This window comes from Myotis lucifugus, unplaced genomic scaffold (assembly GCF_000147115.1).
Source record: "Myotis lucifugus unplaced genomic scaffold, Myoluc2.0 scaffold_87, whole genome shotgun sequence".
NCBI lineage: Eukaryota > Metazoa > Chordata > Mammalia > Chiroptera > Vespertilionidae > Myotis > Myotis lucifugus.
In genome coordinates this window covers 3,899,107-3,913,898 of record NW_005871135.1, presented here as the reverse complement: position 1 = coordinate 3,913,898, position 14,792 = coordinate 3,899,107, and positions in this window count along the sequence as shown.

Genomic DNA, 14,792 nt, shown 5'->3' with positions numbered 1-14,792 from the left:
CCAGGTCTCCCAAGCCCCCTCCCCACCCCACCTCTGTCATGCCTTTGCACAAAGCCTTTACTCCTGGACTTCCTGTCCTCCCTGTCTGCCGGGCCAGGGCCTGTTTCTCCTATTACAATCCAGCTGAGCCATTGCAACCCAGGTGAAGCCGCTGGGAGCTCTTCGTGGGCCTTCCCAGGCAGCAGGTCCCACCGCACCTGCCCACCCCACTGTCCGTGCCTATGACATTGTGGATTGTTGCAGCCTGTGGTGCAGCGGTCTCCTCCTTGAGCAGACTGAGCCCCTCCCGGTCACAAACCTTGTCTGAGCCACCACGGGCGCCCCACCACCTGCATATAGTCTGGCCTCAGGGAGGTTTGTTGAACGAATAAAGGGGTGAATGGGCGCAAATATTCAGAAACAAAAAAGGGGGTCATGCCAAACTCCCCAAAGGAAAGCAGTCCCACTCTGCGGATCTTCACGGAGTGCTCTGGGGAGGTCACGTGACCGTCGGTGTCAGAGAGACCTGGGCTCACACCTGGGCTGAGCCACCTGCCAGCTGTGTGACCTGGGGCAGGCTCCAGCATCCCTCTGCACCTCAGTTTCTGTGTCTGCACTACCGGGGTGTGGCTGCGGCTTATTGCAAGGGGCTCTCGATGAGGTCATGGAGGCAAAACGCATGGCCCCATTTTTGGAGCAGGTAGTAATTATAGTAGTTATAGGAATATTGGCCAAGAGGAAGATGTTTACAGGCGAGGGTGGAAGGAACCCAATGGAGTGACTGAGAAAGTGGGCGGCTGAAAAATATGTCAGGGAGTGTTCTCCAGTTATGAACAAAAACATGCACCTGGAGGCCAGCCCAGCCGGTGGGAGGGTCAGAAGTGCGCTCCAAGTTAGCGCTTCCTCCTGGCCCTGGTCCTTCCCCGGGGTGAGGGGCTGTGCAGCATTGCAGAACCACAGACCCGCCTCTCGGCCTCCCCACGTCCACTCTGGCCCCCTCCAATCTGCTCTTGCTTTTAGCCCAGGGATCGCAATCTGGACCCGTCTCTTCCTTGCCAGCTTCCATCTGTAGGGGCCACAGAGCCTGCGGCACCTTCCCCAGGGACACGTCTGAAGCGATTTACCAAATGCATCGTCCGCACTATATATGCAAAATCCACATATGTCCGCTCGTCGGACGCCTCCAGCAAGGCAACACAGAGGATGGCAAATTGCTTACGGCCCAGGCGCTGGAAGATGAATTGGCCAGTGGTCCATGTTGTACGAGCAAACAGATACGTAAAGTCGCCGGGGCTACATGGGCCCTGGAAAAGAACAAGACTGTGCATTTTGCGGGCTTGGGGGAGATTTTCTGAACTAATGAGCAGATCCTCTCCGATCCAGATCGCACTGGACAATGTGATATTATTCTCGTGACATGGACATTAGCCCAGTTGGCTCTTTGTTCCATGCAAATGGCCATGCCAGGCAGGAACCCGCCCAGCTGAAGGTCTTCCATCTCAATGCTCCTCAGAAAGGTCGCCGGTGACCTTCCTGTTAGTCACGCCAAGGACATCTTTCCATCTTCCTCTCACCTGACCTCTGGGCTTCACTTCACCCCCTGGACATTCTCTGATCTTTTCTGTCTTTCCCAGGTGTTCTCCTAGTTCTCTGGTCCTCTCCTTGGCTCCCTCCTTTTACTCCACCGGGCTACAGAAGCTGGAGTTTGAGATGGTCTGAGTCCCTCTTATCCTTCCAGACTCTCCCCTTCAACTGCATCCAGGCCCGTGGCCTCAATAGCCGTCCCTACGCTGACGAGCCCCAAATGTTTACTTCCAGGCCCGGCGAGCCTCCGCCTGGGTTCTCTTGCCTGGCCTTCAGGAGGAACTAGCCGGCTCCCTGCATCCACCTGCCCTCCCTGCTGGTCTCTGAGTGTGGCTTCTCCTCGGGAGGTTTGCACAGCACAGATTCAGTTGCATCACCCCAAGCCGGCTTGAAAGCTTTCAGTGGCCTCTGGTCTCCAGGTGGCCTAGCAGACCCTGGGCGCTCTGGCCCCAGCCCACCTCTTCGTCCTGGCTTCTTGCCATCTCCCCTCCCTTTCTGCCTTCAGCCACCCAGCCAGCTCCCAGGTCCCCGTTACGCCTTGCTTTTCCCCATCACACAGACTTTGCGCACCAGGCTCCCCTCTCCGACACTCTCCTCTGTCCCCTCCGCTCCGTGGCCCAGTTCACTTCTCCCCAGGGCAGCTTGGGTGTCACGTCCTCAGGGAAGCCTTCCCTGGCCTTGCACACTGCACACTCATGGCCCGGGTCACGTGTCTTCATGGCATTTACCGCAGTTGGTGACTATGCCTTCGTGGTGTGATCCCCCTCCTGGGGCTGGATGTCCCTGAGCACAGCCATCATGCCTAGTTTTGTTCATTGTTACACCTACACACACACACACACACACACACACACACACACACACACACGAAAGGCTGTCTCCTCTGCCCACCATGCCCTCCCCTCTGCCCACTCTCCCAGGACGCCTCCCAGGTCCCTCTGGGTGGGTGGAAGCACCTTGGTTGTCTCTGAGGCAATATTTCCTTGTCTCTAACATGGGGATGGGACTGCCGCTCTCAGGTTAGCGAGGGGACAAGAAACCGCGTTCAGAAAGCAACAGAAGCACTGCCCAATGCTGGCACTCACCCCTCGCCTGCGCCTAGACCAGTGCCTGGCACCCAGTGGGCACGACATGAATTGAACTGACTCAACTCCAAGGTCCTGAGCTTTTAGGGTTTAACTTGCTTCTTGGAATGACCATGCCCGATAGTGGAACTTAGACAAATTCAATTTCCTACAGTGAGATGGTCTGAAAAGCCACCGCAGTTCTGATTGCCTAATGGGTTTCTCTCCATTTGACAAAGGACCAAACCAGTTCCTCAGAAAGGGCTGCTTTGGATCCAAACATAGTGCCCAGCCCTTCCCGCTGGAAGCAGGTGATACCCTCCACACGCGTTTTCGTCTCCAGCCCTCCCAATCCCAGACCACGGAAGGTGATTTCTTCTAACCATTAGCATAATTACCCGGCTGCAATGCTACGGAGAAGCGATTAGATGAGCCTGGGATTTCTGCACAGTTATTCGTCTCAGGTAAGTCGCCTGAAGTTCACGTGCCATCAGGATTCATGGCTGCATTCTGTAATCGCAGGGAATGATTTTGCTAATAACAGAGGTACCTTGATCTGCCGGTAATTTAGTTTTAATGCCAGGAGGTGCCCTCCCAGAACAGTCAGCTCCAGGGCCATTCCAATTTGCAGGTTTGTTTCACGTTCTGGAGAGAAGATTTGATTCAAGGAGGCTGAAGTTACTTCTTTATCACCCCAAGCCATCTGGGGGCAAACGGAATCCTACCTCTGCATTTACAGAAAAATGCGGGAGAGGCCCCGCGACAGGGAGCTGGTGGCGGGGCTGGGGTCTCCCACAGTGGAGGACAGCTCTGATGGGTGAGCACTGGGGTGGTTGGGACCACAAGGCATTCCCTGGGAGAACCCGAATGTTCCTTCCATTCATTCATGGTCTCATCTTCTTTTATTCCACTTTCAGGGGCCTCCCCTCGGTAAGACCTAGTCTCCGCTGTCGTGTGAGTACAAATACAAATATTGGTAACAAACACTTAGGGAGCCCTGTTCTAGGCACCTGACACGTTAGCTCGTTACACCCGATGGGGCAGGTGGTGCTACTATTATCCCCACTTTATAGACAGGAAAGCAGAGGCAGAGAGGTTAAGAAATTGCTTCAAGTCACACAGCTAGTAAGGGGCACAGCTGAAATGTGAGCCTCAGACCAAGAACTTCCTCATGTTCACATACAAGGAAGGATCCTGAACCCCTGCTCCATGCTCCCCTTTAACCTTCACAACTACTCTGGGATGGGGGTGTTGCTGCCCCCACGTCACTGAGAAAGATTCTGAGTCTCAAGAGGAGGTTGATGTGGCCAAGGGCAACAGTGAGGCAGAGGAGGAGTTGGGACTTGAACCTGAGATTCTGGTTCTACGCCTAGGGCTGCCTTGGCTAAAGCCGGGAAGCCTGTGTGGGGTCTGTGCACAGGCTGGGCGTAGTGGAGTTACACTAAGTTCCTGGTGACCCAGGGCCCCCGGCCTCCAGCTCTGCTCTTCCCTGCCCATCCCCGACCCCTCGCCCCAGAAACCCAGTGTCCTTTGTTGTCATTGCATGTTCCCAAACAAAACCTACTTTCAGATTCCTGTTCATTCACTCACATGTTTATGCCTTCAGCAGAGGCTGCGGTGGTGGAGGAGGGCCAGGGGGTCAGCCTGGCTCTGCCCCTCTGCTCCTCTCCTGGCCTTGGTCTTCCCATGTGTTCCAGAAGGAGGTGGGCTGAGCCTCAGAACCCTGGTTTCCAAGGTTCTGCGGACAATTTCAGGCAGGCCCAACGTTCACATCAGATGAACACGAGCTGCTCTGGGCAGAGCAGTGTTAGGGGAAAGGGCGGTCTCCCCTATTTGGCAACCTGTGGGCACGTCCTTGCCAGCTCAGGGCTCCTCTGACAGGTGGAAACCAGTGGCCTGGACAGTCAGTTGGCTCTTGGGGTTCTTAGAACCCAGGAATCTGGGCTCCACAGATGGGCAGGGAGGCCCACAGTGCAGTGTGGGCAACTAAAGGCCCCCTTGGGACCTCTTGTCCTGCCTGGTGGTGGCATCAGGGCCACGTCTGAGAGGGGCTGTCGTCGAGGCCAGGCTGTGCTGACACTGCCTGTGGGTGAATGAGCTGCCCGGGAGTGTGGTCACAGAGACACGACACCTGCTTCTCCAAGCAGCTGTGGGGTCGGTCTAACCTGGCACATTCCCCAGTGTCCCAAAGGCCAGGCTACTCCCCCTTTTTAAACACATGCTTTTCCTTCACGAAATGCTTGCTAGTCCCCAGCTTGCCGTTCGAGGCCTCGGGCTGTAGAGAAACCAGATGACATGGGCAATGCCTCAGGACAGATGTCACACAGGGACAGTTTGATCCTGGGGTGCCACCAACGCACCAGGCACCCACTCACTGAGGGCTGGGGTTGGGAGGGTGGGAGGGTGGGATCCTCACCAGGAGAGAAGGATCTCTACCCCACTCCCACCCTCCTATCCTCATCCTCACTTCCCAGGGGGCTGGGAAGGCTTCCTGGAGGCAGCGGTGACCAAGGGGAGTCAGCCCAGCGTAGGAGGAGGCAGGGGTCCAGGCTCAGCAGAGAGGGGTGGGAAACACGGAGGCTAGTGAGGGCGAGTGTTTGAGGTGCTGTCCTTTACTCGGTCTGGCTGGAGTGTGGGGTTCGGGGACCAGGGCAGGTTAGGTGAGGTAAGTATCCTTGAGGGGATGTCCAAGGGCTGTGGACTTGACCCTGAGGCTCATGGGAGCTAGTAGAGGTGTTAAACAGAAGAGATGGGGAGGCTCAACATGCATTTTAGGAGCTCATTTGGTTGCACATGTGGTTGGGGTTGGGGAGATGGTGAAACGGGGCCTCTGGCGCCCTTGCCACCTCCTCAATCCCTGCCACCCCTCAACACTCTCCTCCAATCCCCGGATCCCTCTGAGACCCAGCCCATGGACAGGGGAGCAGAAAGGCTTTGGGCTGCTGGCTGTTCCCACTTGGGCCTGCCTCCCCCTCCCTGCCTGGAAGAAAGCCCTTGACCCCTTCAACCCCAGGATGTCTGGTCAAAACTCCATCCAACTGGCTGAGATTCTTTGGTTTCATGGCCCCTGAACAGCGTCTGTTTGTGAACAGGAACAGGCAGACGGTAGCTTCCCCACCCCCTCCCAGCACCTTCTACCCAAACCCTCCTGCTCTGACAAGCGCCTGCCCCAGCCTTGCAGCCCCTCTTGGCCTGGATCACTGCCCAATGCACCCCCCACCCCTACCCCATGCTGAGGCGGGAGGGAAGGTTCTATCCCCAAACACAAGCTCTTTTGTCCCCTTACTCCCCCCAGCTCAGCCCTCAGCCCTGCGTCTGTGTTAGTGGAGGTTTTCCTGGCACCCAGTGAGCCCCAGGTCAGCTGAGGGATGAGGCTTGGTGTGGGCATCGAGGGGCTGAGGACAAGGGCTGGAGCACAGGCCATTCAGGCTGCAGGCTGGGCCCTGTGGGATCTCGAGCTCACTCGCCCCTTGCTGTGCCTAAGTCTGTGCCACTGAATGAGGAGAAGGATCCCTGCGAGGGGGTAGGGCTGGGAGCTGAGCAGGCCCAGCAAGAGGGAGGTGGAGAGAGGGTCGGGGGAGAGAGAGAGAGAGAGAGAGAGAGAGAGAGAGAGAGAGAGAGAGAGAGTAATAGAGAGGATCCTAATGGGCACCGTCTATCCCTCCAAGCTGCCAGAGGCCCGCCCAGTCTTGGGGAGAGCCTAGAAGAGGGGTACAGCCACCCTTCCTTCACCCACAGAGCTGGCAAAAGGAGGGAATAAAGGGCCTAGAGCAGGCACCCTCGTAGGTGCCCTGACTTCCAGGCCATAGAATTGGCACAGCCACTTGGTCAAGGACAGTCTCACCAGGAGAGAAGGATCTCCACCCCACTCCCTCCCTCCCACCCCCAGGGAGACACCAGGAGGGAAACCAGGGGCAGACCTGGGACAGCCCCCAGAGGGCTCCTGAGCAGGGCCTGCCCCTGGCAACCCCAGGCCTCAGGAGGCAGAGCGACCTGCCTGGCCCTCCCTCCTGACCCCTCTGGCCACCTTGCGGGTCAGCCTCATGCTGTGGTTTCAGTACCCTCCCTCCATGGCCACCTCCGCTAACATCCCACATTCGCAAAGGCAGGGTGAGGCCATTTATCTGAGATGTGGGTCCAGGGAGAGAGAGAGAGTCCTGAGCAGAGGTGGGGTGGGGGCTGAGGGACAGGCACCCCCGGCCATTGCGGGAACTGTGATCCCTGCAGCACAGACCCACTGGCTCTGGCGCAGTCTGTGCAGCCACAGGGTGGGAACGTGGTCGCACGCGTGCGTGCACACACACACACACACACACACACACACACACACACACACACACACGGGCTGGGATGTAGGTCACCGGCTAGAGCGCCTCAGGCCGGGGATTGTGAGGATTCAGCCATCCAGGCTCACGCTTCCAGATTGGACAGAAATGCTCCTCCCTCTGCCTGCCTCTCCCGCCTGCTTGCCCATGTCAATCTGACCCAAAGCCTCCCTGGGCTTCTGCTTGGTTTCCCCAGGATCCCACTGGCTGAGGCTGTTCTGTGCAGGGTTTCTCTCTGTGTGTGTCAATCCCTGTGTGGGGCAATGCGGAGTCTGTAAGAGATGGAGGAGTGTGGCCCCACCTCAAAGGCTCCAAGGCATAGCCTGTGAGATGTCCTAGGACTAGAGGCGGTGTGACCAAGAGGGCACAGTCAAGGAGGAACCAGAGAAGCTGGTCAGGGCTGGCTTCCTGGGGGAGGTGGCAGGACCGTGGCTGGGCAGTTGAGTGAAATCTTCAGGAGCCTAGGAAAGGGAGTGCTATCGGTGCAGCTGGGAAGGCCCTGGACACTCCGGTCCTCCACGCTGGAACTGGGGCCTCTCGGAGGCCACACCTGAGATGACCATCACAGGCTCTCCCACAGAAAACCCTTCAGACACAACCAGCCCAGGACATCACTCCCCACTCCCTCCCAGAATCCGCTCTTCCACCTGTGTCCTCCTCTCATTGTGGACGCCAACTTCCCCTGACAGGTCACCCTGACCTCCTTCCTCACCCCACCCCACCCCACCTAGCCTCCCAGTTTTCAGCCTGGCTCTTGGACAACTCACAGCCCAGAGGTGGAGATGGGAACTTAAAGAGGCTCAAACAAGGTAGTCAGGGAAAACTTCCTGGAGGAGGTGACATCGGAACTGAGACTTCAGAATGAACAGAAGTGTCCAGGTTGGGGGAGGAGTAGGGGGGAGAGCTGATATGGGGGGAGTGCTCCAGGCAGGGGAACAGCAAGTGCAAAGGTGAGGGAGGAGAGAGAGAGATGGCACATTCAAGGCAGAAAGTAATTCATGATGAGGAAGTGGAGAGAAAGAAGGGGTGTGGCTAGAGACAAGGACAGCGGCATCATCCAGGGGTCAGATGATGGACCACCTGAGGCTGTGCTAGTGAGTTTGGAATGTTCCCTGCTGCAGTGGGGTGCCCGTGGGACTTTAAGATGTCTGTGAGTGGCCCCCCTTGGCTGTGCATGGAGGATGAGTTTGGGGGAGGGGAGGAAAGGGGAGCCCTGGGAAGGGGCAAGAAGTCCATGGTGGGGCCTGGCCTAAGGTGGGGCTGGGAGTTGGAGAATCAGGGCAGATTTCAGGACTACTCTGGAGGTGAAATGGACCTTGAGTGGTTCTGGTTCCTCAACTCTCAGACCCCCCATTTTCCCATCTCGTAATGGGGGGTGGACAGGAGGGCCCTGAAGACCTCTCCCTTGGGCCTGTGAGTGGGAGCACGGTGAGGTCGCTAGTACTGTCCCACCCTGTGATGAGGAGACCGAGGCTGACAGCCACGTGGCCCAGGCCACAGGAGGTGCAGAGGATGGGAAGCCCCGGCTGTGCTGTGTGTGACCCTCACAGTTCAGGAGGGAGCCCACCAGAGCCCGTGAGAGGATGAGGGTGAAATATCTTTGTTTTCTAAACATCAGGAGCTCCTGGATGAGCCTCTCCCTCCTCCCACCAGGAGCCCCTCTCTCTGGCGGACACCAGATCCTCTCTCCCAAGCTTGATCCCGGCTCTGCCTGGCCCAGCTCCCAGTCCAGGGGCAGCCCTCCCGCCCTCCTGGGCCTCACGCTGCGGCCTTGTGCAGCCAGCTGCTCAGACTTGGGTGCACAGATGATTTAAGCCCCTCCCTGGCTGGCCTCGTTGTTCTTCTTTATTGACTAGTCTTCCTGATTTAGCCTCTTCCCAGAGTCCTGTGGGGCAAGAAGGGGGGCTCTACCTCTCATCCACATGCCTGGCTGGGGAAGGTCAGAGGCTTAGGCGTGGCCGGCCAGCAGGACTGAGGCTCGCCTGGGCTGAGGATTGGGAGCTAGGAGAGAAAATGGGCAGCCGGGAGTGGTGGGCAGAAGCACAAGGGTCTGGGAGGCCTGGGTTTCAATCAGGAGTGCCCCCCCCACCCCGCCCCACGAGCTTACAGCCTTGCTTTCTAAGCCTCAGTTGTTTCATCTGAGCAATGGGGTTGTTACTTCCTCAGTAAGGCTCAATGATTTCATGTGGAACACCTAGCTCAGAGCCAGGCCCATAGGAAGAGCTCAGTAAATGGGGTCCCTGTTCCTCCTCTCTGGCCTCATTTCTTCACCTGAGAAAGGACCTCATGTAGGAGTGTGGCTTCTGTCCCATCAGGCCCCAGGGCCCAGGCAGCTGGTCCAGGACAGAGCCCTAGAGTGAGATGGAAGGAACCTGAGTTTGGCATTCCTTCCCCATTCCAGGTCGTCCAGGCTGGCATCATTACCTCGATCTCACAGACAGGGAAACTGAGGCTTGCTGAGAGCCCAGGACTTGGCCCAGGGCCTGTTGAGTTAGTTGAGTGGCAGAGCCAGGAGGAGGCCCCAGGCGCTCGCCCCCAAGGAGTAGGGCAGCCTGAACAGCGCCCACCTCCCAGCTCTCCGTCCCAACACTCCCAGCCTCAGAGAAGGGCACGGGTTCAGAGCATGGGCTCTGGGGTGGGACTCAGGTACATGGCTCTAAGCTTAGCCATTCACTAGCTGTGTGACTTCGGGTGAGTCACTCAGCCTCTCTGAACGTTTCTCCTCATCCCTGACCCGAGAACGGTAACACCAACCTCACAGGGTTGGAGGAAAGGAGCGGTGGTGATGAATGGGAGGCATGTGGCCTGGCACACGCTCTTACTTTATGATTCTTGTCTGTCTGTTACCAGCTGAGGCAGACCCGCCTGATGACATCTTCCGCTCCCCCCTCCCGCAGGAAGGGCCTGGGAGTGGTGACATCAGGCCTCCTGACAGCTTCCAGCCCAAAATAGCCCTCTCTTTAGACTGACCCTATCCCGTTACGGCGGCTTCTGTGCTCGCTGTTTTCAACTGAGCTGACATCGCCTCCGGCTGCGGTTCCTGCCACGTGGTGCTCGTCCCTTAAACTCCTCCAACAACCCTCCCGGGGAGGCCGGATTTGTCGTGGGCAGACAGAGGGCCTCCAGGCAGCTCCGGCCCAGTCACACCCTCAGCGCCGCAAAGTAAGTACCGGGGCTCTGGAGCAACCTGGGTTCGAATCACTGATCTCCCTGTCTGGTCTTGGCCATCACTGAATTCCCCAAGCCTCAGTGTCCTCATCTGGAAAATGGGTCTAACAGCAATCTACCTGGGCTGTTGTGAGGACCTTAGCAGACAGGCACAGACATAAAAGCCCTTGCACAGCATTTTGCCTACGGTGGGCACTCAATACATAGCACCGGTTGTGATACCTGGAGCACCGGGGAATTTACAAAATCACCTCTACTTGCCCGGCCTCAGGCCCCAGCTGGGGCAGGTGTCCTTGCTGGTTATCGCTGTGAAGAAACAAGCGTCTGAGCTGCCCCCTCCACCCCCAGGATTTCCAAAACAACCAACCTCTTCCAGAGCGTTTAACGCAGCATCTCTCTGAGCCCAAGTCTCTCCTCAGTGAGCCACAGGCTCCCCCCAACAGGTGTCCGGCCAAAATGGTTTAACCTCTGTCACTGCTCTGAAGCCCCAGGACAACCAAGGAAGCAGGCAGGTCAGGCCTGAGTCTGCCCATTTGTCAGACAAAAAAACCGAGGCTGAGAGGTGAAGGGACGTGGTCCAGGCCACCCGATGGCAAAGGGAGCTGGGGTGGGGCTCAGGCCACAGGGAGGGAAGCGGATGCGAGTGCTGGGTCAGACTTAGAATCTCAGGTGGTCAGAGCTGGAACGTTCCGGGGTTATGCAGTACAGCACCCTCAACTGACAGCTAAGGAAACAGGACCCAGAGAGGGGAGGGTGCCTGGGGGCATGCAGCAAGTCAACGCCAGAATGAGTACCATCCACTCATTCACTCACTCATTCATTCCTTCACTCGTCCATTGGTCCAGCAAATGTGTACTGACCGCCTTCTCAGGGCCGGCGCTTTGCAGGACCCTGGAGATACAATGGCAAATAAGACACAGCCCCTCCTTCCAGGATCACAGGGTCTTAAGTGGGAGTCACGCCAGCCACCAGGCGATAAACACTGCAGGTGCCCTGCTGGGGAGGCTCCAAGGGCGGCTGGCAGTGCACAGGTGGGAGGTGGCATCTGCAAAGGGGGGATGGCAGGACCCTGTGAGGACCCGAAGAGAGAACGTTCTGCTGGGCGAAGTTTGCTCCCTGGTCTGGCCCACTGTCAGGCCTCCCTCTCGGCCCTTCCTCGGCAACCGACTCCTCACACAGTCTGAGGGCTCCACACCAACTCCTTTCGGCCCCTGAGCACCTGCTGAGTGGAATTCGAGCGCAGGATGTCCACCAGACTAAAGAAAGTCTTGCTCAGTTTGAATCAGGGAAGGGTGCCCAGAGCCCCACGCCCAGCTCTGCCTCTGCCAACCCTGTCCCCACCGAGGGTCCCCCAAAGAGCTCAGCTCACCAACCCCTGACCAAAAGCATCACCCTCACGGGACATTTCGGGGAACTCTCCCAAGTTCTCCAGCCTCCGTGCCTTTGCACCTGCTGTTCTCTCTGCCTGGAATACCTTTCCTCACCTCTGCTTGGGCGAACTGCATTCATCCACTCACTCCTTCAGCAAGTATTTGTTGGATGCTTGCTACATGCCAGACAGCTATGCTCGGGGGATAACAGCTGTCAGAGATCTTAGGGACGGGGGATACAGCAGTGAAACGTGCACATATACAATGATATGCAGTGCAAAGGGGAACATGTCTTACAAAGGAAAAGAGACCAAGCGGGTGGGATATAATGGATGGATTGGAGGAACATGGTCTAGGGAAGGCTTCTCTGAGAAGATGACTTTTCGGTTGAGTTTGGGAGGAGGTGGAGGCAAAGTTAGACTAGTGAAGAATGAGAAGAGTGCTCCAGGCAAAGGAAACAGAATGTGCAAAGGCCCTGGGGTAGTAACTAGTTTGATAAGCATGCAGAAAGTCAGATCAGTGTGACGGAAGCCTAGAGAGCGAACCAGTGAGGGAGGAAGGGTCAGATCATGTGGGTGGCAGAAGCAGCAGACCTTGGTGAAGGGACCATGGGGATAAAAGGGGGTGGGGGGGAGGCATCTGAGAAAAGAAACCAGAAAAAGAGACTGAGAAATTGGTGGGAGACAATCAGGAGAATGGCCTATCCCAGCAGCCAGGTGAAGAAAGTATTTCATGAAGGAGCATTGCCTACTTCTTTAGTGGAGGAGACACCTCCTCCAGGAAGCCTTCCAGACTCCACATGTGAGGTTAAGGGTTCCACAGTGCCTTGGCCTTCCTCATCAGAGTGCTTACTTGTCTCCTATAGTAGCCCGGGAATGTCACAAAGGCAGAGACAAGGTTTGACTTGTCTCTCCAACCCCAGAACTTAGTCCAGGACCTGAGAATAGCAGCTATTAAATGAATGAACGTAGAACCAGGACCCGGAAAACAAGTGACTCTGAGGCCACAGTTTTCCTTTGCTGGCCTGGCCCCAGACAGCCCTGAAGCCAGACCCCTGCTGGCTAGACCTGGGACCACTCCCTGGGAGAACCTGGGCTCCTCCATTCCTGCCTGACAAGTCCCGATGTCCTCTCTGTCTCTGTGCCTCTTCTTCCCAGCCCCCAGGCACCTCACTGCCTGACCAGCTTCTAGAACAGAGGTTCTCAACCTGTGGGTCACGACCCCTTTGGGGGTCAAACGACCCTTTCACAGGGGTCGCCTAAGACCATTGGAAAACACATATATAACTACATATTGTTTTGTGATTAATCACTATGCTTTAATTATGTTCAATTTGTAACAATGAAAATACATCCTGCATATCAGATATTTACATGACGATTCATAACAGTAGCAAAATTACAGTTATGAAGTAGCAACGAAAATAATTTTATGGTTGGGGGTCACCACAACATGAGGAACTGTATTAAAGGGTCACGGCATTAGGAAGGTTGAGAACCACTGTTCTAGAAGGTCAGCAACAGGCTCCCACAGCAGGTGAAGACAAGGGGTGCTCTGTGCCCGGGGCCCTTCAATTAGAACAGAGGCAGCCGCGTCTCCAGGGCAGCAGCCTTGCCCTGCCCAGAGGCTGCCAGAAGGCAACCTGGGACAGCAGGTGGGGCTGTGGGTTCCCGAGACATCCTGGGCTCCAGGTGGGGAGATGGAGATTTGGAACGTTGCTCAGTCGTGGGCTGGTTCCCCCAGACACGGTGCTGTGCCCTCCAAGGGGCAGCATCCAAGCACCCCCGTGCCAAGGCCCAGGGGAACAGCCCTGGAGACAGGCAGGCCTGTCACACACCCAGACGATCTCCCCAGGCGCCCCCGGGGAGCTCATCACTCTCAATCCAGTCTCCGATCATTTGTCTGTCTCCCCTTCGAGGCCGGGACCTCTTCCAGGGCCCTTCTCTCTCCCTTCTTTCCTCCTCCCTCCCTCTCTCTCTTTCCTCCCTCCATTCACTAAGCACCAACTATTTCTTAGCCTCGAGTCCTTCATCTCCGCACCCCTGATCCCAGCACACAGCTTGGCATGTGGGGAGAGGAGATGGGGCTGAATGGTCACTCGGCTGTGTCCAATGGCCACCCAGCTGCCCAAAGATGCCAGGGCCACAGGCTGGGCCTCGCCAAGCTCCCCTGAGGGTTGCAGCTCCCAACGTGGCAAAGGGCCCCTCTCCCTGGAAAGAGCTGCGCTCCTGCAGGAGGAAGGAAATCTGGCCTTGAATCTGTGCCCAGACTGGCCGGGGGCGAAGAGGGGAGGGAAGAGAACTCAGTTTTCTTAGCAGGCACTGCGGTCCCAGGAGGACCTGGGCTCCCAACGCCCAGCCCAAGCTGGGGTGAGGCCAGCTCTCCATTGGACCTCTCCTCCGAGGCCGACAGGGCCTTCTCCCTACTGAGCCCCCAAACCGGCTGCCCCCACACCCTGCCTCAGTCCCTCGGCCACACTCCTGCCCTCCTGTTTCCCTCCTCTGCGCTGCCCAGAGATACCCAGAGTGTGCCCGGCTCCTAGCCCCCGGGCAGCAGCCTGGCCGGCTGAGCAATCAGGGTCTTAGTTACTGCACCCCTGGAGCCCCAAGCCTGCAGCTACTGCCCCGGCCAAGCTGTTCCCAGTCTTACAGTCCCTGCCCCGGGCGCTCAGCAGGGGCTCCGTCCCAAACAACTTTCCCCCAACCATCAGCCCAGGTTTTCCCGTGCAGCCCCTGGGGCCCTACAAAGGGGGGAGCGCTTACAGCCTGGCTTTAATTACAGGGAGCATTCCTGTTGCTGGACCATCTATATTTATCTGCAGGATCTCACTAATTAAATTCCCCACAGCACCCAGCAGGCCTGCGGACAGCGAGGGAGGCCGGCGGTGGGGCAGGGGGGCTGCAAACTTCCTTCCTTTTTTTCTTGGCCGAGAGCAAAACAGAAGCAGCAGAATTCCCCCCGCACCCCCCCCCCACACCAATGTCCAGAATCGGGGGGTGGGGGGGAAGGGAGGCTGCCCAAGGCTCCACTCGGGACCCTGCAGCCCTGTGCCCCCTACCCCGGGCTCCCAAGACCAGACAGTACCCAGCTGCCTGCCCACCTCCCCGCTTAACTCAGATTCCTGCCGTAAGCAGAGAAAAGTCCGCCTGAGCAGAGCAGCGGCTGAATCCCCACTCAGCCACTTTGCCGGCGCCACTCTTACCGTAGGAGTCGTCTTGGTCCAGGAGGGAGTCGGGCTCCATGGCGTTTGGGCCCCCAGCCCCCGGCCCCACCTGATTTATGAACCGAGGCTGTCTCCATGA